At 45.6% G+C, this 25911-nt stretch overlaps 1 protein-coding gene across 3 annotated transcripts in view; it reads right to left on the reverse strand.

The window, feature by feature from the left end:
* Positions 1-25911, reverse strand: part of LOC139753729 (uncharacterized) — a 579254-nt gene that overhangs the window by 30579 nt on the left and 522764 nt on the right. The window lies entirely within an intron of this gene.

A 25911-nucleotide genomic window follows, 5' to 3' on the forward strand; every position in this document is an offset into this window, starting at 1 on the left:
CTTAAATACTTCATCGTTAATGAAGAAAAACATCGAAAATAACGACGTAAAACTTGGTCGAGTCTTAGCCCGTTACCTCAGGGGCCGTTACTAGCCCAGCATCACGATCGCTGCCTTCTACCCTGCTGATAAAAGTGAACAAGATGCCTCACAACACAGTTGATGGGTGTAACTCGTGGCTTCGTCTGGGAGAAGTATTCCATCAGTTATATCGCTCGGTATTTACGCCCAACTGCAATATTTAGAACGAGTTTTTCATAATGATATGCACCAGTTGGCCCGAGTGTAATTGATTCCGACAGAAGCGACCATGGGGTGATAGCAACACACACACTATCAACACAAGGCGTCGTGACCCGTATCTGCCCAAGATCTCCCGAGCGCCACATTCAATTACCGATTAATTATCACTTAATTAATCAACAACAATCACCATTGCAGCAAGCGACCAAACTGTATCACTCGATCAATCAATAAGACTATCGCTCTCCCAACACCGGAAGCATCGCACCACTCAGCCCCAGGGCCAAGAGGCGGAAAAGAGAAGGAAGATGAAACTAGGAAAAGTATAAAGGGTGGAGGAGAGAGAGAGAGAGAGAGAGAGAGAGAGAGAGAGAGAGAGAGAGAGAGAGAGAGAGAGAGAGAGAGAGAGAGATAAAACACTGGATAGGTTACAGGAGGAGGGAACGGGAAAGTAGACAGCCACAGAAGGAAGCAAATGAACGACCCGTCCGAGGGACCAGGTCACAACCATATACGTAAATAATCTCTTGAAAAGCTAAAGAGAGGCATATTCACAGCGCGAGGACAGTTTACACAGTGAATTCATCACGGTAACGCTACCTGGTTGAAAAAAAAACCAGAGAGGGAAAGAGAGAGAGAGAGAGAGACTGGAGCAGACACACCGGGAGGACTGAACGCATACACACGGCACTAGAGACTCTGTTGGCTAGGCTGTTAGAGTCAAGAGCTTCTTTAATGCTCTCCTGTGATGAGGTGTTATCTGGTAATTATGGTGAAACCTGTCATATACTGTGAAGAATGACGCATTCACGAGCCGTACCTACCTCTGTATACTACCCTACCACAGTGCTTCTCACAGCTCGCATCCCCTCACTGCCGGCCAGCCCCCCCGGTCACCACTCGTACGTTACAGTATCTCCGCTGAGTCACCACACGACCAGGAAATGACAGAAGTCTCCCATTACAACCATCACCACATCTCCCGCTGCCAGTCACCACATCACGAGGATATCATGATGGTCTCACCACACCACCACCAATACGACGACCACTGACCACTACGGCCATAATTGCAGTCTCCCACCCCCACCCACAGGCGGTCTCCACACTGAACAATGTCACGCACACACAAAAATACGAAAATTACGGCCGGAAGTCTACTTACAAATAATACAATTTAACCGAATCATTCCTGGCACACAACATAATTAGCATGGTGACTGTATATCCTGGTCTGTCAGCCACATCCTCAACCACCAGCCATGAACAACTATGAAAACAGGAACATTAACATATCTGGCAATGTATCTGCGCGTCATATATATATATATATATATATATATATATATATATATATATATATATATATATATGTACACACACACACTTGCTCGCACTCTCCTGCTTTAGCGAGGTAGCGACATGAACCTACGAAGACTGGCCCCGATTGCTTGCATCCACTCTATACCTGTCGTGTATAATGCACCGAAACCAAGGACCCCTATCCACAGCCATGCCCTACGGACCTTTCAGTGGTATCAATGCCCTAGTTCAACCCACTGACAACGTCGCTCCCTGTACACCACATCACTAAAATGCATTCTATCTCATGCACGCCTCACACCCTCCGTCATGTTCAGGCCCCGATAACTCAAAGCATCTTTCACCATATCCTTCCACCTAGCCATCGGTCCTCCAATCCTCCTAGTTGTCTCGATCTCTGACAATAATATCCTCTTAAGTCATTCACTCCTCGCTCATCTTCTCCATATGTCCAAACCATTTTATTACACTCTATTTAGGACCACGACTCGAATATATACAGCATCGTCGTGTCAACTATACCACATACATATCTTCCTTTGTACCAACAGTCAATGGCCTCTCTTTCCACATACTCTTTAATGCACCAAGGACCTTAGCCCCCTTCCCCGCTAAGTGGTTTACCACAAAACGCACAGTTTCATCTGCTGCTGTGTCCACTTCCATACATCTAAAACACCTCACATCCTTCGAGTTCTCTCCTTTCAAACACACTCAAACCCGTCTCTTTCTCCTGCTCAGCCTCACAACCTTACCCTTATTCACATAAACTCTCTATCTCATTTCACACACACCCGAACTTAGCCACCAGTTTCTGCAGTTTCTCACTCGTCTACCGCCATCCCTCACCCCTAACAGACTACAGACCCACTCCATGACCCATATATTCACTTCCCCAGTCATAACAAAAAGCAGACAGCCATAGCGATAATCACTCACTCTTAATATAGACCCATCTCCACCTTCACCCACTTACTCTTTTCGCTTTCTCCCAACACAAACTCCTTACTCTCTTGAAATAAACTCCTCAGTGCTTCTAATACCTTGCCTCCCACCACCATATATTTATAGCAACTTCGACAAAGTATCTGTAACAACCCTATCATACTGTTTCTCCAGATCCGTAAAAAACCACAAACATATCCTTATCTTTTCTTGGTACTTATCATATGAAATCATTAAAAGCAAACAAGTGGTCCAAACCTACTCTACCACCTTCTCAGTCACCACTTCCATACAAATTATCAGGTACACTTAACAAACCGATACGTCTGTAAGTCGACCATTCACTTTCGTACTCATTGCAGCTATATAATGACACTAAACAGGCATTCCGTAAGTCCTGATGCATCTCACCTTGAGCCAAACATGCATTGAAAATTCTGGCTAACCAACTCGTCAACAACACCCTCACCTCAAGTCTTGATATATTCAATTATAATCCCATACATCCCAGTTGCTTTGCAACGTTTCATCTTATGCATGATTTTCAATACCATGACGGCTGCCACTCTTACCTCCTCATTCCAAACACCCTATATTTACACATTCAGCAGTCCTTCACAATTCTCACTCTATCACTTCTTTGCTTATTACTACATCCACATCTGCTCTCCTCACTGATTTTTCCAGTTGTTGTCCTGTTCTCCTCCCACTATTCACGTCCTTCCCTGAAGTAAGCCGATACTCTCTCAACACAGTGCTCATTTTCCCTTTTTTTTTTCACCTGACGTTCTCGTGCACATTCCTATTCACTCGCACTCCTTCCCTACAGGTATATCCATGCACCTCTCTTTCCTGTTTCACAAGTAACATGACTTACTCATCCTACCATTCACTGCCCTTTCTCAAAGGTTCAGATATCATCTTATCCATGCCACACATGGTTCTCTAAAAACCTCCCACTCCTTGCTCAATCTGTAAGTTTCGTTAGCTATCACCGTATGCAATTTTTCAACCAATCTCTCAAGGTATCTCCCGTCTTTAACTCTTTCCTTAGTGTCACTAGAAACTTTTCACTCATTTCCACGAGGAAGTGACCAGACATCCCACCAGCTGCCCCTCCCCTGTGAGTTTCTCCTTTGCACACCAATCAATTGGTACATAATTCAATTATTCCTGCTGAGCACCAGCGCCACTCACCTACGGATATTTGCGTACGTCCCTAATTTTTCCAGCGAAGTATCTCAAATCACCAGTCCTTTTTTCAGCAGAAAACTGCACAAGCTATTCACCATTTCCATTCACACTGGGTACTCCATGCCCCCGCACTCATACCATCTAACTGCAACATCTCCCACTCTTGCATTCAAATCACCCACAACTAATACATTAACCCTTACATCAAAATTGTTGATGCAATCGCTCAGTTCCTCCCAAAACACTCACATCTACCCTTCCGCTACCAAGTGCATAAGTAGTGACAATCATCCTGCCTCTTATATCTCACTTTCATTCTTACTCACATTAATCGGGAGCTCACCTCTCCTCACTCTGACACAATCCTGCGACTCCTTCAGCAGAGTAGCCATCCATTCCTTTGCTCTCGCCTTCACAATCACTCACACAAGACATTTCGAAACCATTCTTCCACCTTCCCGTTGAGGTTAGTTTCACTGAGGGCCCAAACATCGATGTTCTCCCAAGACATATCATCTATCCCTACCTATACTACATATCCTGACACCCCCCAGCCTGAGCATTTAAGGAGGAGGAGCACTCCTCGCTTGACTTTTCTTCTGTACCGACTTTTAGACACTGAAATACGAGAGGAGAGTTTCCGATTTCCGCTTCCGCCCCCTTTAAGTTGCCTTCTATGAGACGCAGGAGATATGAAGGTAGTCATCTTTTCTTCCTATCCCTATGTATATATATATATATATATATATATATATATATATATATATATATATATATATATATATATATATATATATATTAGTTTAAAAGTTATTGAGAACTGAAGGCATTTAAAAACAGGAGGGTGTAAATTTTGTACGGGGGAGAGTGAATTAGAGCGCTGTGATATACAGGGGGCGACGTGTTGCCAAAGGACTAAATGGTGGTATATGGAACAGTCAAGAGGAAACCACAGGGCTGTGGGACCTGACAATGGATTGGGGTATTGTGGTTTTGATACATTATGACAGGTAAAAAGAAGATGTGAGCAGATGAGGTCATTCTTTAGTCTATTTGTGGCGCTACCTCGTTAACGCGGGAAACGGCAAACAAGTGTGTGTGTGTGTGTGTGTATATATATATATATATATATATATATATATATATATATATATATATATATAATATCCCACTCATTTTATGGTGCTCTTGCAACTTTGAGGTTGCACTCCAAGAAGGAGCTGGATGATGATGAACCCATTTCGAGCAAGAAGTTCCTCGAGAAGACTGTACCCCCATGCGTCCACTCACGATGATCAAGCCTGGCCAAAGATGACTTCTCACTGACGGTGTAACCACTCGTAGGAGGAGTCCGATGACATACACACACACTAACGCAGGAAACGGCAATTATATATATATATATATATATATATATATATATATATATATATATATATATATATATATATATCTTGGCTGAGGTGGTGCGGGCAACTGAATGCCCTAATCAAAGCCATCTCATTAACGCTACACACAAACACACATACATATACACACACACCCACCCCAACATACATATATATATATATATATATATATATATATATATATATATATATATATATATATATATATACATATATAGATCCATGAGTCAAGAGCCGATCTTTATAAGAAGCTACCTACATCATCTCGAAAAAAAATGGGGGAGGGGGGGAGGTGGTGGTTGGCTGGCGCATAAAAAAAAAAGAAAAAATAGAGGATTTAAGAGAGGAGCGAACGGTGATCTAGAATTGATTGTGGAAAATGTCTGTCATCAATCTTTTACGCTCGAATTTAGACCGGCGTTATCCAACTACATATTTAATACAACTGTTTTCTGGGGGATTGGGGGTAGGGGGAGAACGCCCTAAATCTTACACTCGTCCCACTCGCTAACTTTTCTTTTCTCTATGTACCTTTTTTTTCTTTCTTTCTTTCAGCATCTGATATTAAATGCTGATAAATTTCCAGCCATTCTCCTCCGGATATGGAGGGGGTAAACGAGGACAGTAAACATTACCGGTATTCCGAGCGACGCTGCCGAACTTGGCTCCGTAAAAACGGGAGAATTTATCACGCATGATCAGTCCTCGAATATTCTTAATTCCCTAATAAGAGATTCTGGCATCCATTCAACCCCTCTCCCCCCACCAACCCGCGCACCACACGCCATGAGGAGACTGGAGAGAGAGAGAGAGACCAGAGCTGCGACAGATGATCAGAGTTTGTATGAAATAGAGACACACACACGGAGGCGGAGGCAGAGCTTGGGTTCTCGCCATTAATTATAACGAGAGGCCGTCAATCGAAGCGGATATCACATATATCATCGTACGGCACAATTGTAATACGAAAATAATGTGACCAGGTCCACTTTTAATAATCATAGCCGGAGGGAAGTACCATTAATTTTTATTGTGTCTAATTACATATTTCTGGAAAATCGTTTGGCAACACTCAATTGGGCCAGCGGCGTACAATACCCATCCTTGCGTATGGTCCACTTAAGGGGCAAAATTCCCAGCCAACGGAGGTACGGTTGCCGCACGATGCTAATCAGAATAAATTTTATACTTTTAGGAATTTTGAAAGTTATGGTTCGACATAACGATAAAAGTGAAATCCTTGCATAATGGCCTCAATGCTGGCAAAAACGTATATAGCCCCAGACACTGCTTATGATATTAGCAACTTCAGCGGTGGGATGGCCCCACCGGCACAGAACGACTTTGAGTAAACTGAAGGAGATAGGCAAAAGGCAGTAGTGGGGGCGGGGATGGGAGGGGAGGAGATCGAGGAGTGGGGAGGAGAGGAGGAGGGTGGGGGGGGGGAGGAGAGTGAGATGAAGTTAATAATAATGAAAACAGTCGGGGAAATTATCGTGCTTAGTGGGGAGGTTGTGATGGCGGCGGTGACGGCGCTAGCTTCCGTCCTGCCCAACCACCCGCCCGCCTCACTCTACGACCCAACAACCGTGCAAGATATAACGGCATCTACGTAGACCCGATCATCAACGAAATCATCAATTCCAGGTTATGGCACTGCGAGGATGAAGAATTCATCTGTCATCCTCTCAGAGTGAGGTACTATCGAAATGTTAAACATCTACCCCCCCTTACTACAACACCCCCTTAACAAATTACACCACACTGTCCTTATCTGCAGTCCGGTAAGACGTACACAACTACTCCAGACGGTAAGCGTTCCTTCTGTAGGTGTTAGGGTCTGAGGAACACCGTACCTCAGGCCACACCATCCACCACATAGTCACATCCCTTACCCACCACAGGTGACATGCCACACGGAAACAAGACAGTTCTCATATAAATACCATACACACATACAATTATATATATATATATATATATATATATATATATATATATATATATATATATATATATATATATATATATATTAAAGACAGACAGACAGGCAGACAATGATGGCTAAATCTGTCGTAACTGCCATGTGTTATCCCACCTGTGCCCGTCAGTGGAACATTACCTCTCTTCCACACAGGTCTGGGGGGTTAGCGAAGCCTGAAGACGGAAATCCGCGGATTTTATCAAATTCCATCAAGTTTCATCGTCTGTATTGTAAAAAAAAAATCTTACGTAATGTGTTGGGGGCAGTTGCTAAGGTGATCGAAGGGGTAATAAGTATGTTCAGAAGGATTAATATGATTAATATGTTTCACTGTAATGAAAAAATGTCCACATTCATCTCCCAAACCACAATTTCACTTCCATCATTTCGACTAGTACTTTAATCTGAGGTCAGATAGTCTGTCGGTAAGTTGATGGAATTCCCTCTACCTCCCTTCCCCACGAGAAAGGTCACTGGAACTCCCAGGAAAGCAATAGACATGACAAGAGGCGGTGGGAACCCTCCCTCGACGCCGGAACTTTGGATATACCAGGTTACGGAGCTTCCACTCTGGCGGAGCACACGAGCAAGGTAATGAAGCCCTCCACGGCGGAGCCCACTTGGAGTACTGCAACACCTCTCCCCCTTCCCCTAACCCTCACCATCTTTCCCCCTCCTGGTGGAGGTGGAGGTGGAGGTGGTGGTTCCTTCCCCGTCTCTGGTGTTAGTCTTGGCCGGCGGGAGGTTGTAACTGTAACCATACCATTCCGCGCGGTCCTCCTAATATTCCATAAACGATAATGACTCCAACTTTTAGGCCGCTAACGACCGCCCCGTTTTTAATATAAACCCAAATAATGGTCGACTCGGTAAATTCTAGAAATAAACCGGCATTAACGAGAATGGCGTCCGATTGCCTGCGCGCGGCTGCCGGTGCTGGTGTTTCCGCTCCTGGTGGATTTGACTTAGGCTTCGTCTTCAGACTTCCCCCCCCCCACCTCCTCCTGGCCTCACCTGCTGCCCTAAACACAGCTGTGCGACGCATGACACTGGGAGAGACTGGGATTACTTATTTGATCGCTACATATGTGAACGTAGTTGGTTGAATAGGAAAGGACCCCTAAAGGAAAATTTTGCAGACACTTCCCGTTAACATGATGGCAGAATCTATCTTGGGTTACGATAACTAGAGCTCCCATTTGGCTGTAACTTCGAGTACGAAGATAGCGACCCATTAGGCTACGACTTGGGGAATCACGATGACCAACTCCTCCCGGCAGACTGTACCTTCGAGCATGACGAGAACAACCTAGAACATGTTGTAACACTGCGCACAGCGAGAGAACAAATCCCCAGCTGCCATTTGGCCGTAACTTGCTGTACCGCAGCAACAAAACCTCCAAGATTAAATTAAGTGGCGGCAACCTCCATCAGATATATAATGAAATGCAGATGAGAAAATATCATTGCATTGCAACATTTCAAGAAGAACAAAGCGCCTATAATTCCTTCCAGCGAACATGTAAACCCCGGCCCGGGGGTTTAAGTACAGCATAAAACTGAGCTTTGTATCACGGATCTGAAAAGGGCTATGAATGATTATGAATATGAAGACGCCACCTTATTATGAATATGAATTCACTTCCCAGAATTGCTCACGAACCTAAAAAAAAAAAAAAAAAAAATACTCCGTCAAGGGAAAAATGTTTACGAGCACATAAAGAGGGTTTATGTTGTAGGGTATTTTAATACGCGCAGACGGGGCGGCGGCAGGCGGGGCCTGTTGCCTGACGTGTGGTGGTGGGTGGGTGAGGCTGGTGCTGGACGGAGTGGAGGTCCTTGTGGTGATGAGTGGGTGGTTGCAGTTCAGGTGGTGGCTGTGTGATGTTCGTGGTGGGGTTGTGGATGTTGTAGGTAGTAGCAAGACGTTGGTGAAGGTGATGGTAATAGTGGAGAGGGGTACTTGTCGTGATGGAAGTCCACAGTGTTGTTACGTCAGTTGTGGTGGCCGGGTAACGTACGGACACAAGTGGTGGCCGGGTAACGTAAGGACACCAGTGGTGGCAAGTGGCAGTATAGCAACAGTAGTGTTGGTGTAGCGGTAGTGGTCAAAGTGTGGTGGCATAATAAAGTACTTCTGGTATGTGTGGCAGAAGTTCGCATGGAGGAGGCACAAGACTCTTCGTAGTGGCGGTAAAACGGTGTAGCAGTTTAGTGACGGTACAGCGGCGGAGATGGTCTGCAGCAATGATAAGTGATGTACAGCAATAGTAAAGGTACAGTGAGGGTATAACAGTAATACAGGTACTGTTATGGTACTGTACTGTGGTACAGTGACGGTATGGCTATGTCTGTAACAGTGATCATACAGCCGCGGGTTTTGGTATATTCCAGCATGGCGGGAGAGGTGAAACAGTGACAGTGCAATAGTGATAATGGTAATCATAATTTCTTGACCAAGTCTGGCTGCTGCTTCCTACGGTGTGTGTGTAGAGTCCTGCCACTCGAGGATGATTCCTTCCCTCGATCGGCTAAGCTGTGAAGTTCTCTTCCTCCTTCCGTCTTTCCTTCTCCTGAAATCTTCTGCCTTCAAAAAACTGGTCTACAAACACCTGCACAACCCTCATAAATTTCTTTTTCTCACACTTTATTCCGTTCATCGAGATGACCTTTCACAGGAACACGTTGTCTCCGTGGCATGTTGTTGTAGATAAGGACATGAGCTCCATGGTCCGGCCCTTTGTCAGTGCACTCTTACACGGACCTTTGGAGTACAATACACATCGACTCCGTCTAAGTATTCAGTATAATCTACGAGTATGTGCGTGTATGATCATAACAGCTGATCATCAATGTAGCAACATCTTTTAAACACCTTTTCTGTACAAATTCCAACAGATCTAGATTACTAACAGCGGGTTGGTTCACACTCGCTCACTAAACATTTATGTCTTATCTATACACAGATTTTGGTGAAAAATAAGATAAAGTAATCTTACGATAAACCCGGATTCTACAAATTACGATGGTTGAGGAAGCGATAGGCTGATAACACGAGTGATTTCTTTGGTGATAAAAGACGAGTCAAAAGTCATCGGTGAAGTGAAGGATGTATTTCATACAACCAAAACTGTAAATGAAATATCGATCAAGTGTTCCTGTGGATGTTGATAAAATGTTTAGAGACGAGGGAGGAGGAGTGACATGTGATGGATCTCTGTCTGGTACAGTTTTCCAGCAGTTCTTGTGTTATAACTAGAACAGATCATTTCCATAGTTAGGTTTGGATGACACAGCAGTGCAATCAATAACACGTGTGTCATAACCCTGAGGTCTTTAAGGCACTAGTCCTGATGACGGTGGAGCAACAACTCGTGTGGGGACAGAGCGAGTGGTGTGTGGTACAGTGACCCGCCTCAGCTATCAGAGTATGAACGGGAGACAGTAGCAGGGGCGTTCCTCCGAGTTTCTGCTGGACATATCTAACCTGCTGTGGACTTTCCATTGACTTTTCCATGTGGAACACTAAGAATCTCGCAACGGATACTTACCTTCTCTTCTGTCATCAACAAAGGATATTACTGTTGAGTAAGGGATCTGACTTTCTAAGTGGTATCACGTAGTCTCATAAAGGTTGTATGATACCGTATTTGTGATACGTGAGGAATGGGGTTAATTATCTGTGTGCTGGTCAAAGTAATGAGGTGTTCATAACGAGGGAGATTTGTACACGATCGTGTCGTCAGGAGAGAGATTGAATTTGAATCAACAGGAAATGGCCTTGTCATCCACGCACACTATGGAAAAGCAAGGTGTCTAGTGTAGAGGCAGAGGAATAATACGGAATAAAGTGAACACTTCCACACCACTTCAGTATCGTCAGGCGAATGACCAAATAGTTTACATATGTAGAAGAATGTTATGATTATCGTCATCAAATGCTTTGACAGACCCAGGAATGTAACAGAACGAGTTTTCGATCAAGTACTGACTAATATATTTGTAGTGACTGAAGATGTACACAGGCTTTCTTATTAAACCCCGGAGTCTGGCAGAGATGTGTTCAGCATGAAGACACCTTGCAAGCTGGTGGTCGTACACTCATTTCTTTCAGGAATTCTGCTACGAGGAGGAAGGGGACGGTACAGGTCGATGGTTAATCACAACTGGAGAACCTCCACCTTTACGTGCAAGAGTTACTTCAGCAGCTCAGGAAATACACCATTCTGTAAGGAAGTGTTGACCAGATGGGTCAGGTAGTGTTGGATCCTTCAGCAGGCGGAGCGAGAGGCACTGTCACATCCTGGAGCAATGTCCCTCTGAGATTTTATGAGGCTGTGGACTTAAGACTCTCTGTGACTGGCCAAGGAAAATAAAGAACTGGGATGAATGCGGCATAAACTCCTTAAACCTTTCCTGTGGCCTGTGGTAACTGCTCACCCAGGGGAAGGAGCAACGTCTGCCTACCAACATACTGCCGAAGACTCGTATGGTACACACAAAACAAGGACCAGACACACCGATGTTCTAACTGATAAGGGATTCGAATGAATGAGGGTCGTGTAGTATATCTGGCGGGCAGATGGTGATCCTATGCTACACAGAACTATGTGTAGGATGTGTGGTGTGCCGGTTCCTACACAATTCTCCCTGACAATTCCCTCCTCTTCCTCTATAAATATGTATAAGGCAAATTACGACCTACTCTAACCCAATAAATTAATCTCATGTTTGTGTATCACATTCTTACACTCAGGAAATTATCCGGGGTGGATTTTACTTTGGGGAAATTTAACCGTGGGGAGGAGGGAGGAAGTGGGTGACTGTGTCGTAAACGAGGATGTTCTACACCTGAGCCCGGAACTGGCAAGTCCACGAACGTCATTAATGAATTCAATTACATTCATAATAATATGTACCTTGCCTGACGGAAGTATGGTTATATCGCCCATGAAATATATACGAAGGCCAAGGCTCTGTGATTCCCTTATATGCGGCTAACATGTCTATATAAATAGTTTATGTGCTGACCCATATTGTGTGCTGCGTCTATGAACTGAATACAAAGGGCCCTCAACTCTCCTCTATAACCTGCCCTTGAAATGCTCTACTCTCTCTCTCTCTCTCTCTCTCTATCTCTCTCTCTCTCTCTCTCTCTCTCTCTCTCTCTCTCTCTCTCTCTCTCTATATATATATATATATATATATATATATATATATATATATAATCATTCCTCTCTTCCTTCTTCTGGGAAGCAATACAGGAGGGAAGGACTTTAGAGTCCTGCTCATCTTAGTCTCATTCTATGATCAGGTGGTGACAAGTAGGCAGTTTTCGCGGGAAACGGCGATCAAGTATAATAAATAAACCCAACCTCTGACGTGTGAATCTTTATACTGAATTTAAGGGACCCACAGCCCACTCCTGTCACTTGACTCGTATATCACTTTACTCTCAATTTATGTGGGTCCTGAACCACGTAATTTATGTACGCCTATTTACTGAATGCATGGGGGAGGGGGGGTTCGGCCCATCTCCACGACTCAACTCCAACGTTCCTCCGTTATCCATAATCTTTTTTCTTGATAGCAGCCGACATGACCCAATCGTGGCCTTGTGGGATGAGAGGATAATGAAAAGTATGAAAGGATAAAATATAAGAAATTAACCTTAGCTCCTCAGGTGTTGGTAAAGTCAACTCTTAAAAGATGGAAAGTTGTAGGAAAAAAAAAAAAAACGGAGGTAAAAAGGAGAATAATTCCACGGAATCATCGCTCGAGGAAACGATCATAACCCTCACGCCTGATGTGGCCTGCCTCCACACACAGCCTGTGGAGAGCAGCAGCTAGTTGTGTGCCACTGGTCCAGGCCTTCGTGGCTGGAGGAGAAGCAGAAAGCTCACGGATGCAGGAAGTGGCCGAGATAATACCAGTAGAACAGAGAGAAGGCAACAACATCGTAGCGGATGGAGATAGGCGGTTGAGGAGAGCTGACAGTATGGTCTAATACAACTGAAGTCTTTAGATTCACTTTAGGTATGGGAGGGGTGTGAAAGGAGAGCTAGCACACTTATGTAAGCAGTACCCTATGCTGGGGTGAACAAGATCTCAATAAATATGGTACAGCTGGTCACAGGAAAAATCATTCTAGCACTTACACACCTCCCACGCCTTCTGGGAAGCAGATATTGTGGTGTTCATTACAAGGAGTCTCCAATATGTTCATGTCACAGCATGAATGGACTGTAGTGTTTTCAAACTTAACAGCAGGACGCGTGTGATTTAGAAAGGTATAGGAAGAGACCAAGATTTTGCTTTGATAAATTCAATCAGGTTACGGCCATCCATTCCAAGATGCTGCATAAGTACGCATTACGAGAAGTATGTTCAGTACGAGAAAAAGAACACGTGAACGAGGGAGGCGGGGAGGGGAAAATGAGCGGAAGTTATAATGTAAGAGTCAGATGATGACGACAGATCATTTATGAAGATACGAAAGAGGGCAAACGATAGTACGGAATCCCCAGGATTGATAGGATAAGAGAAAGAAGTCACTCCATGAATAAGCATCATGATGGAACGGCTAGAAGGAAAGATATGCAACACAAAACAGAGAAACACTGAAAAGTGAAAGAAAGGAAGTTCAGAAAGCAAAGACTAGCGCCACACTCAGGGAAATGCTTTGGAGATGTTCAGGACCACGACGGTTAACAAGCTTATCATAAATCATGAAAAAAGGAGGACCAGAGGTGAGTCACACACGAGAGATCACCTATGAACTTCGCACTTATGAGAGCAGCATTGGTGATCTGATAGAATGGAGAGAGAGAGAGAGAGAGAGAGAGAGAGAGAGAGAGAGAGAGAGAGAGAGAGAGAGAGAGAGAGAGAGAGTCTAAGCCTTTAAGTAACCGAGTCAAAGAGAGTTTTCTGCAGAAGTGAGTGACAGGGCGGTAATTTACAGGGTTAGAATGGGCTTGTTCCTTATGGATGGGCTGCACCAAGGAATGCATGCATCCTGGAAGAGAAAAGTTGGGGTTTTCAGGAGACGAAAAATATGTAACGGTGAGCACGGATGGGAGCTAACTCCAGCACACTCCCTTAAGACACGAAATGGTACGCCGTTGGAACCATGAGCCTTGCTCACCTGTAGCTGGGACATTACTCGTTAAGATCTTGGGCAAGGAGACTATAGGTGGGATCGAGTCGGTGAAAGGGGGAGAATGGGAGGACCAGACATGGAATCAAGCAAAGTAGCGTGAGAGTAGATCATATACAACCATCTTGTATTTATCCCTTTTTTTTTCCTGGAATCATTCAAAGCATTTAGAAGAAATTATATGGGAACTGAACTAGCCTGTACTTTTTTATCATTACCTATGTGCTGAATACATGTGGCCCTCAGCCCACGCCTTTACTTAGGCCTTGTATTGCCCTCTGTAGGTTCAAGCTTGTTGAGGGCCACTGATGTCATGCACAAGCCATCGTAGGTGAGGTGGTAAACGTAGAGATATAGGAAACTTGACACATTTACCGGCATCAGTAGTTCTCCAGCGAACTGACGGTACAGGAGTGAAGCGGTACGCTGACGGTACACTAAGGCAACAGTACTGGTAGATTGATGGTAGAACGGTTACGACAATGGTGGTAGGACAGCAACACAGGTGGTAACTTATGGTACAGTGGTAGGTAGTCACGGGTGCAGGGCTGATAGATTGGTGGACTCACTGGGGTGGTGAGAGCATTGTGGTTGCTGGTCATATGATGACGATGGTTGCTAACAGTATGTTGACGTCGTACTTACTATCAGTATGATGGACATTGGCGATATAGCAGAGGCCGCTAACCGTATGGTGTCGCCGGTACGGTGGTGGATGCTGCAGGTTTGGTGGTATCATGACATGGTTGGTGATAGTGTGGTGCGGTGGGAAGGTGGCTCCTTACATGGTGAGTGTACATGGCGTAGTATTTCCTTTTTATTGAGGTGATGTGGTTGATGGTAGGGTCGCACTGTGATTATGTAGAGCGTGGTGGTTGGCGTGGTGGCGCTGTTACAGTGTATACATCATTTACCTTTTTTCCTTCAACAAAAAAGCATTAACTATGAGGACTGATGTCTGTACATCAAGGTCGGGCATGATGGGAAGCCACTCGCACTTCAAGTGACGACGGAACTGCACGCAGACTGGAAACGTTAGGAAAACAGAAGATAATGACGTGCAAAGTCTAGCTGTGGAAGGAAAGAAGCAGATGCCAGTCAGACAATGCTCGGGTTGCCAGCGGCGGTCACACAGTAATACCTGTAGGCCGTAGAAACCTGTCGCGTGCTGCGTGACCCAGCCAAACGAGGAGGATTGGAAGCACGAACTTTCTCGTGAGCAAAAACAACTGTGTGTGTGTGTGTGTCAGAGAGAGAGAGAGAGAGAGAGAGAGAGAGAGAGAGAGAGAGAGAGAGAGAGAGAGAGTCCAAACACATACTACTTCTGACTGAATTCTGTCGAGAAGAATGGAGGCAGAAGAGCCCGCCCCCACATGTATGAGCAATCCTCCATACAAGGACGGGTCAACCCCCTCCTGTACGGCTACAGCAGGTAGCGTGATGAGACATACGCTCGAGATTTGAACAGAATCTCCCATTTGTTTGTAGGGCATAATCAACTATGTCAGCCATTATGCAGTTTCCATGGCAGACAAGAGGCGGAGTTTAATGCCTGTAGGATGAAAGAGGTAGTCGAGCGGCTGAAGAGCAAAAAAAAAAAAAAAAAAATGTTTGAAGGAAAATTTTCAAGAGGAGTTTAGAGAGAGAGAAGCAGGAAAATACTGGATTTGGGAAACACTGAAATTGACTGGACTAAGTTTGCTCTATTAAGGAATGTTGCTCACGTCCGTACCAAAGTTAGACAAAGTCGAACAGAATGAAACAGATAAGAAAGGCTCGCGTTTAAAGGAAGTATACAGAACTGACGAGCAGAATCAACAGCGTATGGCTGAACGGCATTACTGGTTCAAAGGTCGCTGATTAAAAGGAGCCTCGACCGCTGGAGACCGAAGTGAACCTTGAGGAACACCACTGTTGCAGTGGTTGATGATCTGGTGTCATGGTCGTTGGTGTGGTGAGGTAGATGTGGTTGTAGGGAGCGGGGGTGTACCATATGGTGGTGTTGGGTGGCAGCGTGATGAGGGGGAGGTTCCTGGTAGTGTGGTAGTGGCAAGGCGGTGCGGTGGTAGCAATGGCTTGCGATGATGCTGGTAACATGGTACGTTTGTTAGGAGTAGTAGCTTTTCGTGGTTGTATGGTAGCGGGACGTTTGCTGACCGTGTGTTGGTGGCGGTGGTGGTAGCGACGCTTAAAAAAAAAAAAGAAAAAATGTGGTTGTTTTTACGTTGACGCTTCTGTGTTAGCAATCTCAGCTTCACTAAGTCCGCTCTGCTGTTGCCCTGGCAAGACTGGCCACCACACTCACCAAGTTTCCCCACAAACACACAAACACACACTAGAACCACGCACCTGTCGCTGACCCCTCCCCTCCTCTGATACCTCGAAATTTTCAGTCGAATTACATCCAACTTCCTTTAATAACGAACGCCAGCACCAGCATGCATCATCAGTAGTCCTAAATCAAACAATATTGCTTTCCTTAATCAACAATCCAAAGAAAATTTTACAATAACTGACAGAAAAACTTATTTCTGCAACTTATTACACTGACAATCACGCCTAGCGGCTCATTTTAGGGGTGTGGGGGCGCCAGAAGGGCTTGGAGGCAGCAATATTGCTCCGCCTACGGTAATGTTACACTACACCGCTAGAATATGAATGACAATAATGTCCAGCCATCCAGACCCTTAGCAGCCCACACGAAATAAAAATACAGCTTGATATTTAAATTTCCCGGGGGCCACCGTGGGAACACTACATGCTATATAACTGTGAATTTTTCAAGTCTAGCCTCGAAATACCATTCATAAACTCTTAAAAGGGCGATGTAAAGCGCATTCAGCCTCGCTGACGTAGATGGTCAGGGATACGGTCGGCTCCCTTACAGAGAGCACGTGGAGTCTATCCCTAACCTTCCCACATTTCTCACACCAGTAGATCGACACTCGCATGCTGCACGAAATATAATCTCACCTGCTTGTCTGCGCCCAAATCCTACACAATCTGGCATGAAATCTTGTGAGCAGGAAGTTCAATGGCCTAAGTTTCAAGGAGGTAATAGCAAGTTATAACTACTTCAATACCTTCTTATATATTTAAGAAAAGAAATGGACAAGTATGTGTGTGTGAGTGTTTTTCCTGGTGTTGTGTCTAGGAGGGTGTAAGCATGTGAGTGTCTTTGCGTCACGTGTTTACGGTCAAAATACTACCGCTGCAATGTTTACGATGGTATCGGACCCATGCAGACAGGAGACGGCTGATCTAGAGAAAACCAATACAAATGCCTGTCACTTCCCGCTCACGACGACAAAGATAACAGCAGCAGTACAACACGACTACCGTATGACCTGTTCCCACACCCACGACAAACGTCTGTGTCTGGTTACATAAACAAGGACGAGCAGAGACACCACACGAGGTACTTCACCAAACGACTCTTGGCCGATCGTACCCGCGTACCTTTAGAGGCGAGTGGCATCCCACACAACCCTTACGTCTGCTGACAACGTTTGAGCGAGGCTCCACTCGCCGTCCACCTTGACAAATTACATAACACAGGACCCGATTTCTAAACTGATGTCATTGTGTTTGTCTATGGATAAACTTGATGCGTCAAAATTACATCACGTTACGTTACTCACAATTAAAAATCTCACAAGAGGTCTAAGGAGGAGTAGAGAGAGAGGGTGTGTTCGTGGTAATTCTTATTTCTACCCACCTCGCCAAGATTGCACCATCCAAACGACTACTTGCGACTGCATTTACGAGCTTGTTCGTAAATGACAATTCGACTGGATACTCGAGATCTTCCTTGGTGTCTTGAGGGTATGAGAGTAACGTGAACTTTGAAAATATAACCGCATTTGCTCCATTTCCAGAAGGGCCTACCGTCTGTGTGTAATGAACAGGGAAAATTCAGCATCCCGGCTCTGGCCGTGTTGTAGAAACCGGTGTAGTAGGAACGAACCAAAATGGGAAAAGACGCAGAAACTGCCATAAATGACGGCAATACGGTCTGGCTACACTTGAATACTTCCAGTTAAGTACATTCTCAGGTCATAGAAAACCTCAAAACAGCGCATCTCCGAAGGTGCACCGGAAATCTGAGCCTTATGAACGGGGGATGCACGGTCCACTTCTCCGTGAACCCCGCGCCTACACCTGCAGAGAGATTCCATAGGGCTTTTCATATAATAAGCTATGATTATGCAATTTAGACGATCAAGCAAGTCAGTCTACAGAAAATGCATGCAATTGGGAAGAATTTCTCGTGAAAGCCAATAGTGGTCTTCATTATTCCCATAAAGAGCCAGGCCAGAAACATAAATTTCGCGATCAAAAGGAATCATTCGGTTTTCTCTTCAAGGGAAATGTCAAATTGCTCCACTTACAATAATGTCTTAATTCCAAACGATTTACATGATAGCATTTGATAACCACGACCAGAGAGCCAATATCCCGAGTCTCGCTTTTTATAGCTTTGCTGAGCCGTCCACAAAGCTAGAGGAGGAGGAGGAGGGGACGAAGCTACGGTCAAGCGACGTGGTTGGCGGGAGGTCAGCTGCTCTCTCCCAGGGACGGCGCGGTTGTAATACCTTGTGCGTCTCAACCGCTATGATATCATATATCCTTTGTAATATACTTCTCCTCCTTAACCAGATGATTTTCCTTAACTCAGTAATATAAAAAGTTGTTCAACGAGACTTCACGGCCATCGTGGCTCCTCCTGGCCAAGTACTGACCTGGTCATCCCTCGATCACAACTGGACGGCAACGCCACACTAGGCGTCTGTTGCGTGAGTACCTTTACTGTAGGGACGTTGCACTCTCACTGGTCGAGTGCCGCCACATCACTCGGCACTTACTCCTCTACAAGTATTACTACTACTTGAACTCAAGGGTCAAGTGGTACTCCTACTGTCTTAAATCCCTAACAACCTCCGCTTACTGTATGGTTCACCGAAGTAACCGCTCCGTCTACTCCTTGTGAAACTGCAGGAACACGCTTCACTCCACCCGAGAATCGTCAGTAGAAGCAAGACGAAGTATCAACGAAACTCACGTTTACCTCGACCCAGCCGGCTCTCGCTGGCGAAGACCACTGGTGGCTGGGTGTCCTGCTGTAGACCCGACGGCTTTTTACAGCGCTCGAAGTTATTCAATCCCGAGATCAGAGGATAAGTTACGCAGAAGATACCGGGATATAAACCTACGAACACAGCACAACCACAGCGTAGACCATAAACCCGCGAATAAAGCGAGAGCAGCGCGCCTAAAACACGGTTACCACAGTCTCTTCCATTCTGCATATTAACCCCTAAACTGCCGCATCTAAAAACCCAAAACCCTTACACATAAACCCACCCCAGCAGCGCCTCATAATTCCAAAACGCATCATTGATAAAGGAAGCAGCTACGTCCAGAGGGAGTGCGAGTTAATGTCAGCAAGATGCGTCATTTTTGTTTTATAACCCACACTTATTGGAATAATTAGAGGCCGAAGTGAGAGCGCGCTCTGCCTTATATAGCGGTGTTTGCTAGAGTGCGCCCGTCGCTGGGACCCTATGCGGCCGCCGCTCCTCCTCCCCACTACCGTTGTTGTTGCTTTAGCAACAGGGAGGCCGCTGTTACTTCTGTACAGACACGGCGACCACTCTTGCCCCACGCATCGCTTTTGCAGACACTGCGTCATGGCTCTCGCTGACGGCCGCTTATGGGCGTACCCTCGCTACTTAATTCGTCTACTCCAGCGGTAACGTCTCCAGACCATTAATGTCACCCTCTTGAACACCCACTCTCTAGTACAGTCCCTCCTTCCTCCCATCTCTCCTTTCCACTACTAGCATGTGGCGCCAGAGTCTTCAATGTTCAGGACAAATGACAACTGCTTAACCTTCGTGTCGCTTTCAATTCCATCATTATCTAAATTAATGTATCAGTAAGGGATGGCACCGCCCACAGCCAGGGTTATAGTAAGGTTTGCTCCTTGTTCTAATGACAGTCTGCCTTCAAAGGAACTTACCTGCCTGTCCCTCCCTCTGGTGACGGGCTACGGCGTAGTCGGCGGCTGATGTCCGTCAGCCATTCGCTGTCTGATGGAAGCCCAGCTCTTGTGGCAGCAATACCAACCAGCCTACCCCACGGTGCCTCACGGTAAACAGTCCCAAGCGACAATGATATCAATCCGCCGTTCTTTGACGGTGGGTTGACACAAACACCCACACAACCCCTGGATTGATGGCGCTCATCCTTACTGAAGAAAAAGGTTTCAAGAATGACAATAGTACGAGAGTCTTGGCGCCCCCCCGGGGCTGTCCAACAAGGTCATCTCCATGCCAGGGAACCAGTGGTCGTTCTTGCATGTGCGTCAGCTGCTGCAGGGACGCACCAGCTCCCTGAAACAGGCCCTCCTGGTTTACTATGACAGGCCCTGCTGGGCTCTTCATATCCGACTGCTGTTGACGTGGGGGTGTCACCTACGCCAAACACAGGACGCAATATGTCTACTAGCTACTCAACCAGTTCCCAAGGACATCATGAACCACAGTTCCCTCTAGATTTAGTAGTCACGTAACCTTATCTTGATTTTACCACTTGAGCCAATAATCGAAAGGATTTTTTTTTCTCCTTCATCAAGACACCAGTCACTTAACCCCACAGAAGAGCTTAGAAAAAAGAAATCAAGAGGCAAAACTAACTAACACAGGATTGTACAGATGTTTCAATACTCGAGTACATATTATGTTTCCGAATAATATCGTTTATACTTAACGTCCTCTGACGATCTTACCCACAGTATGTTGTATCTGAGGACGACATTTGTTGGTCACTGGACGACGTTTGTTGTGTCTCAGGACGACGTTTGTTGTGTCTCAGGACGACGTTTGTTGGTCTCAGGAAGACGTTTGTTGGTCTCAGGACGACGTTTGTTGGTCACACGACGACGTTTGTTGTGTCTCAGGACGACGTTTGTTGGTCTCAGGAAGACGTTTGTTGTGTCTCAGGACGACGTTTGTTGTGTCTCAGGACGACGTTTGTTGGTCTCAGGAAGACGTTTGTTGTGTCTCAGGACGACGTTTGTTGGTCTCAGGACGACGTTTGTTGTGTCTCAGGACGACGTATGTTGTGTCTCAGGACGACGTTTGTTGGTCTCAGGAAGACGTTTGTTGTGTCTCAGGACGACGTTTGTTGGTCTCAGGACGACGTTTGTTGTGTCTCAGGACGACGTTTGTTGTGTCTCAGGACGACGTTTGTTGGTCTCAGGACGACGTTTGTTGGTCTCAGGACGACGTTTGTTGCGTCTCAGGACGACGTTTGGTGGTCACAGGACGACGTTTGTTGCGTCTCAGGACGACGTTTGTTGGTCACAGGACGACGTTCGTTGCGTCTCAGGACGACGTTTGTTGGTCACAGGACGACGTTTGTTGCGTCTCAGGACGACATTTGTTGGTCTCAGGACGACGTTTGTTGGTCTCAGGACGACGTTTGTTGTGTCTCAGGACGACGTTTGGTGGTCTCAGGAAGACGTTTGTTGGTCTCAGGACGACGTTTGTTGGTCTCAGGACGACGTTTGTTGGTCTCAGGACGACGTTTGTTGGTCTCAGGACGACGTTTGTTGGTTTCAGGACGACGTTTGTTGGTCTCAGGACGACGTTTGTTGGTCTCAGGACGACGTTTGTTGTGTCTCAGGACGACGTTTGTTGGTTTCAGGACGACGTTTGTTGGTCTCAGGACGACATTTGTTGGTCTCGGTCTCAGGAAGACGTTTGTTGGTCTCAGGACGACGTTTGGTGGTCTCAGGACGACGTTTGTTGTGTCTCAGGACGACGTTTGTTGGTCTCAGGACGACATTTGTTGGTCTCAGGACGACATTTGTTGGTCTCGGTCTCAGGAAGACGTTTGTTGGTCTCAGGACGACGTTTGGTGGTCTCAGGACGACGTTTGTTGTGTCTCAGGACGACGTTTAGCTCTGGTTCATCAGTGGACAATCGTCAAGGAAGTGTTGAAGCTTGTTCGACTTCCTCTGCCACTGTGACAAGAGAACAGAGGGGAAACCTTCAACTCAATTTACGTTTCCCGAGATGACTAAGAATACCATCTATTTCCCCAGACAGTCCAAGTGTTACCGTCCGCCTCACGAATATAATTCGGTCTCGGACGATCCTCCTCTATAGATCCGTTTACTTGACCGAGCCATAGGAGGCGTGCCCTCGGCTGGTGTCCGGCCTATTAGCAGTCAGCGTGACGGACAGTCAAAGCAGTTGGGCTTTGTCTTCCTGACATATACTTGACGACATTTTTTCGTTTTGACAGAAACTAATCCCATACATGCCATACTTCACTCCACTGGTACAACCTGCACAGCCAGCAGATTTGCATTTGAATAATATCCAAACTATATTGCGACACGAACATAGCCGCACACCCGCATCTCTCTCTCTCTCTCTCTCTCTCTCTCGGTCACACGAGCTAGTCGCTACATCTCTAATGGTAAACCAGGAGAAGGAGCAGAGGTTCCTACCCCTCACCTTTACTTTTTCAGTTCAAGTTTTGTTACACGACTTCATTTTACTTCATAGTCTATCAATGATCACGTTCGTTGGACTGAGAAATGAATATATTTCATTATCTTTTAAAAGTCTTAACCTGTCTGTTGTGATTCTAATATTGGGGGAAGAATTCGTCATTGAAATCACGAGGTAAATACAGTTTGGATAATATCTGATGAAGTCAGCTGTGGGGTCATACCTTCATCTTTGACTTCTGTGATGTTCGTCTGTGGCGCCAACACGTGAACAACACAACGCGTGAGGCGCGTGCATGAAAGACACTGTGAATAATTGTTCTCGTCCACAGCACACTCAGGCTGATGCTGCTGTAAACTGTGCTTCTATTAAAGGTTCTCTCCACACGTCGACTACAAAGGATGGCAAGATGGAGGGTACCTTAAGAACACAACCACTGTACATGAAGGTCAGACCCGCCACATTTCTTGGACGTTGTAAGCTTTGCTGACATGGTGACACTTGCTGGCTGGGTCTTAGGCATCTTTATGCTCACGTTACGCTACTTTCATTTGGAAGGTAACGAGTACTGGTATCAGTAGTAGTAGTCGTCTCTGTACATCTGGACCTTTCGTCTTTTTCAGAGAACTGTATAACCTATGGCCTGATTCCTCCTGGTCACCAACGTACCATCATGTCCAATACAGCGGAAGGATAACTCCATTTAGTATCCCTCATGATCCTTAACTAGGTTCCCCCAGGGGTTGAAGAGCCAATATTACTCCAGTTTAAATTTCCTGTTTGCGCCTGACTCCCATCTAAGATAACCCAGCCCTGTACTACATCAAGTCGATGACAGACTACCATGTACAAGTTCTTACTGTGAATGTATATGGATGACTTTTAAACCGCCTCTCTGCAACATACGTAGCAAAGCCCGGGTGGGTTTGGTGGACTGGCATCACTTCAGGCATATGCTTGTCGGCCAACATCACCACTGCACAGCAGAGCCATCCCTCTGGTAACGTGAAACTCTCTGTGTATATCCTGCCACTCTGCCGTATCCTATAGACATGTTGTTGCTTATGAGGTGATGACATTCCTGCGGTCGGAAATGCCGACGTCTCCCAGGGATCAGTCAGAACCTGGTCGAGGGAAGAGTTGGCGAGGTTATTGAGAATAAGCTGCAGAGAAAAGCCCAAAATGTGTCTGGGGAGATTTGTGTGTGTGGAGGGATGAGATGTATCCGTCTCCTGTCAAAAGGGATCTTTATTTTTTTTGTTAGGATCTGTCTACTTGGGGAATAAAATGTAGTGCTGATGATGTAGTGAAGATAGGGGTGTAGCAATGATGTCCTGTGACGTGAACCCGAAGGTTCAAGTCAACAGCCTCTTATGTTCGAGGGTGAAATGAAGTCGAGGATGAGATGAAGCCAGATATGTAACGATGATGTCGTTTGACTTGACTAAGGTTGAGATGAATTGTGTCAAGGACTGCAGTGAAGATGACCAGCATAATCATCATGGGCCAGGTTAAAGAAGGCCAGTGATGACGAAGATGTAATGAAGATGAAACATTTGAAGTTGGTGTTTGTCCTGACCCATTAAGGTTCAAGTTAAGTGGCGAATGATGTCACGTACATACTGAAGATGAGGGAGTAGTGAAGATGTCATGTATAGAGGGTGTGTTAGAATGGAGGTGGCCTTTAACATGACCCTTAGGGTTTAGTCAATAGCAAGTTGTGTCGAGGATGTGATGATACTGGACATGAGGATGTGGTGAAAAATAACTTTCGACCTTACCCCAAAATGATCCAAACTAGGTTCAAGGCCGGTCGCTGGCCGGCCGAAGAAGGCAGTGCATATAATTACTCGGATCAAACAATGTGAGGAATTCATTAAAATCTCTCTGGATGACGTGATGATTTGGGTCATTATCATATGATCACATTCATGACAGATAATCAAAAACTATCATTATGAAAAGAGTATATGAAGTATGAACACTCTGTCGGGCTTGGATGTTGATGATGATTTGTGGTTTTGGTGTATTACACACATGACAGCCTAGGAGAATGGATGCTAGGAAATGAAGCAGTTCTGCGTCTGCTCCTGACGCTACCTTGCTAACGCGGGAAACGGCAAACAAGTACGAAACAAAATCAATTCAACAGTGACCGAGTGTGAATCTCGCCAGTGTGACGAAACTATGTATACCACCGCGTCCACGCCCTCTCTTACTCCACACCTCCTCCTTGAGTTACGGTCGGCCATCCTCACTACGTATACCATCACTGGCACCACATCATCATCACAGTTTTTCATGGCGACCATCACATCAGAGGAACTTATGCTTCGAAGGGTTTGCGTTGGGGTCACATACCTCGCCAACTTAGTGATACAGACCCACCCTCATGATGGGGTCCTGGTGTTAGTGACACAGGCAGTCTACCTACACCCTATGATGGTCTTTTTAACTACGCAGCTAAAGTCATTCTCTCTGACGAGAATTATTTCTGCGGGCGTAAATTCATTCTCAACCTCTCAGGCTAAAAATTATTCTCTGTGGCCACAATTATTCCATCTCTCTCATCATGGTAAGGGAGTAATGGAAGCCTTGGTCCTGACCATCAGGAGAGGAGTCCAGCCGCCACTGTGGTGACAAGATCATATAAATTACTTTCCAAACTTCCTCTGAATCCCGAATAGTAATGATCATTCAGAACTCATCATATCCTTCCCCGAAGTATGCAAAAAATTCCCCCGCGGTCCGCTCATCAACTCCTCTCAGCAGCGTCGGCATGAACAACTTTTAAGACACTACATTTAATGAATAATGAGGTCTCTCCCCCACCCCCCTATCCCACACACACACACACACACACACACACACATCCCATCCCCCCCCCATCCTGGAGGACAATGAATGCACCGAGAGTACAGGTAACATTTTGTACATGATCCTGCTCTGGGCCGGACTGCTATCCTCGGCCTCAACCACACACACACACACACACACACACACACACACACACACACACACATACACAACCTTTGTGAAAGCTTGTCGAGCTGCCATCTGCCATATTCACCTTCGTCTTCACCACCAGACACCATCCTCATCATCACCACCAGACACCATCTTCATCACCTT

The sequence above is a fragment of the Panulirus ornatus genome, chromosome 15 (assembly GCF_036320965.1).
Source record: "Panulirus ornatus isolate Po-2019 chromosome 15, ASM3632096v1, whole genome shotgun sequence".
Lineage (NCBI taxonomy): Eukaryota > Metazoa > Arthropoda > Malacostraca > Decapoda > Palinuridae > Panulirus > Panulirus ornatus.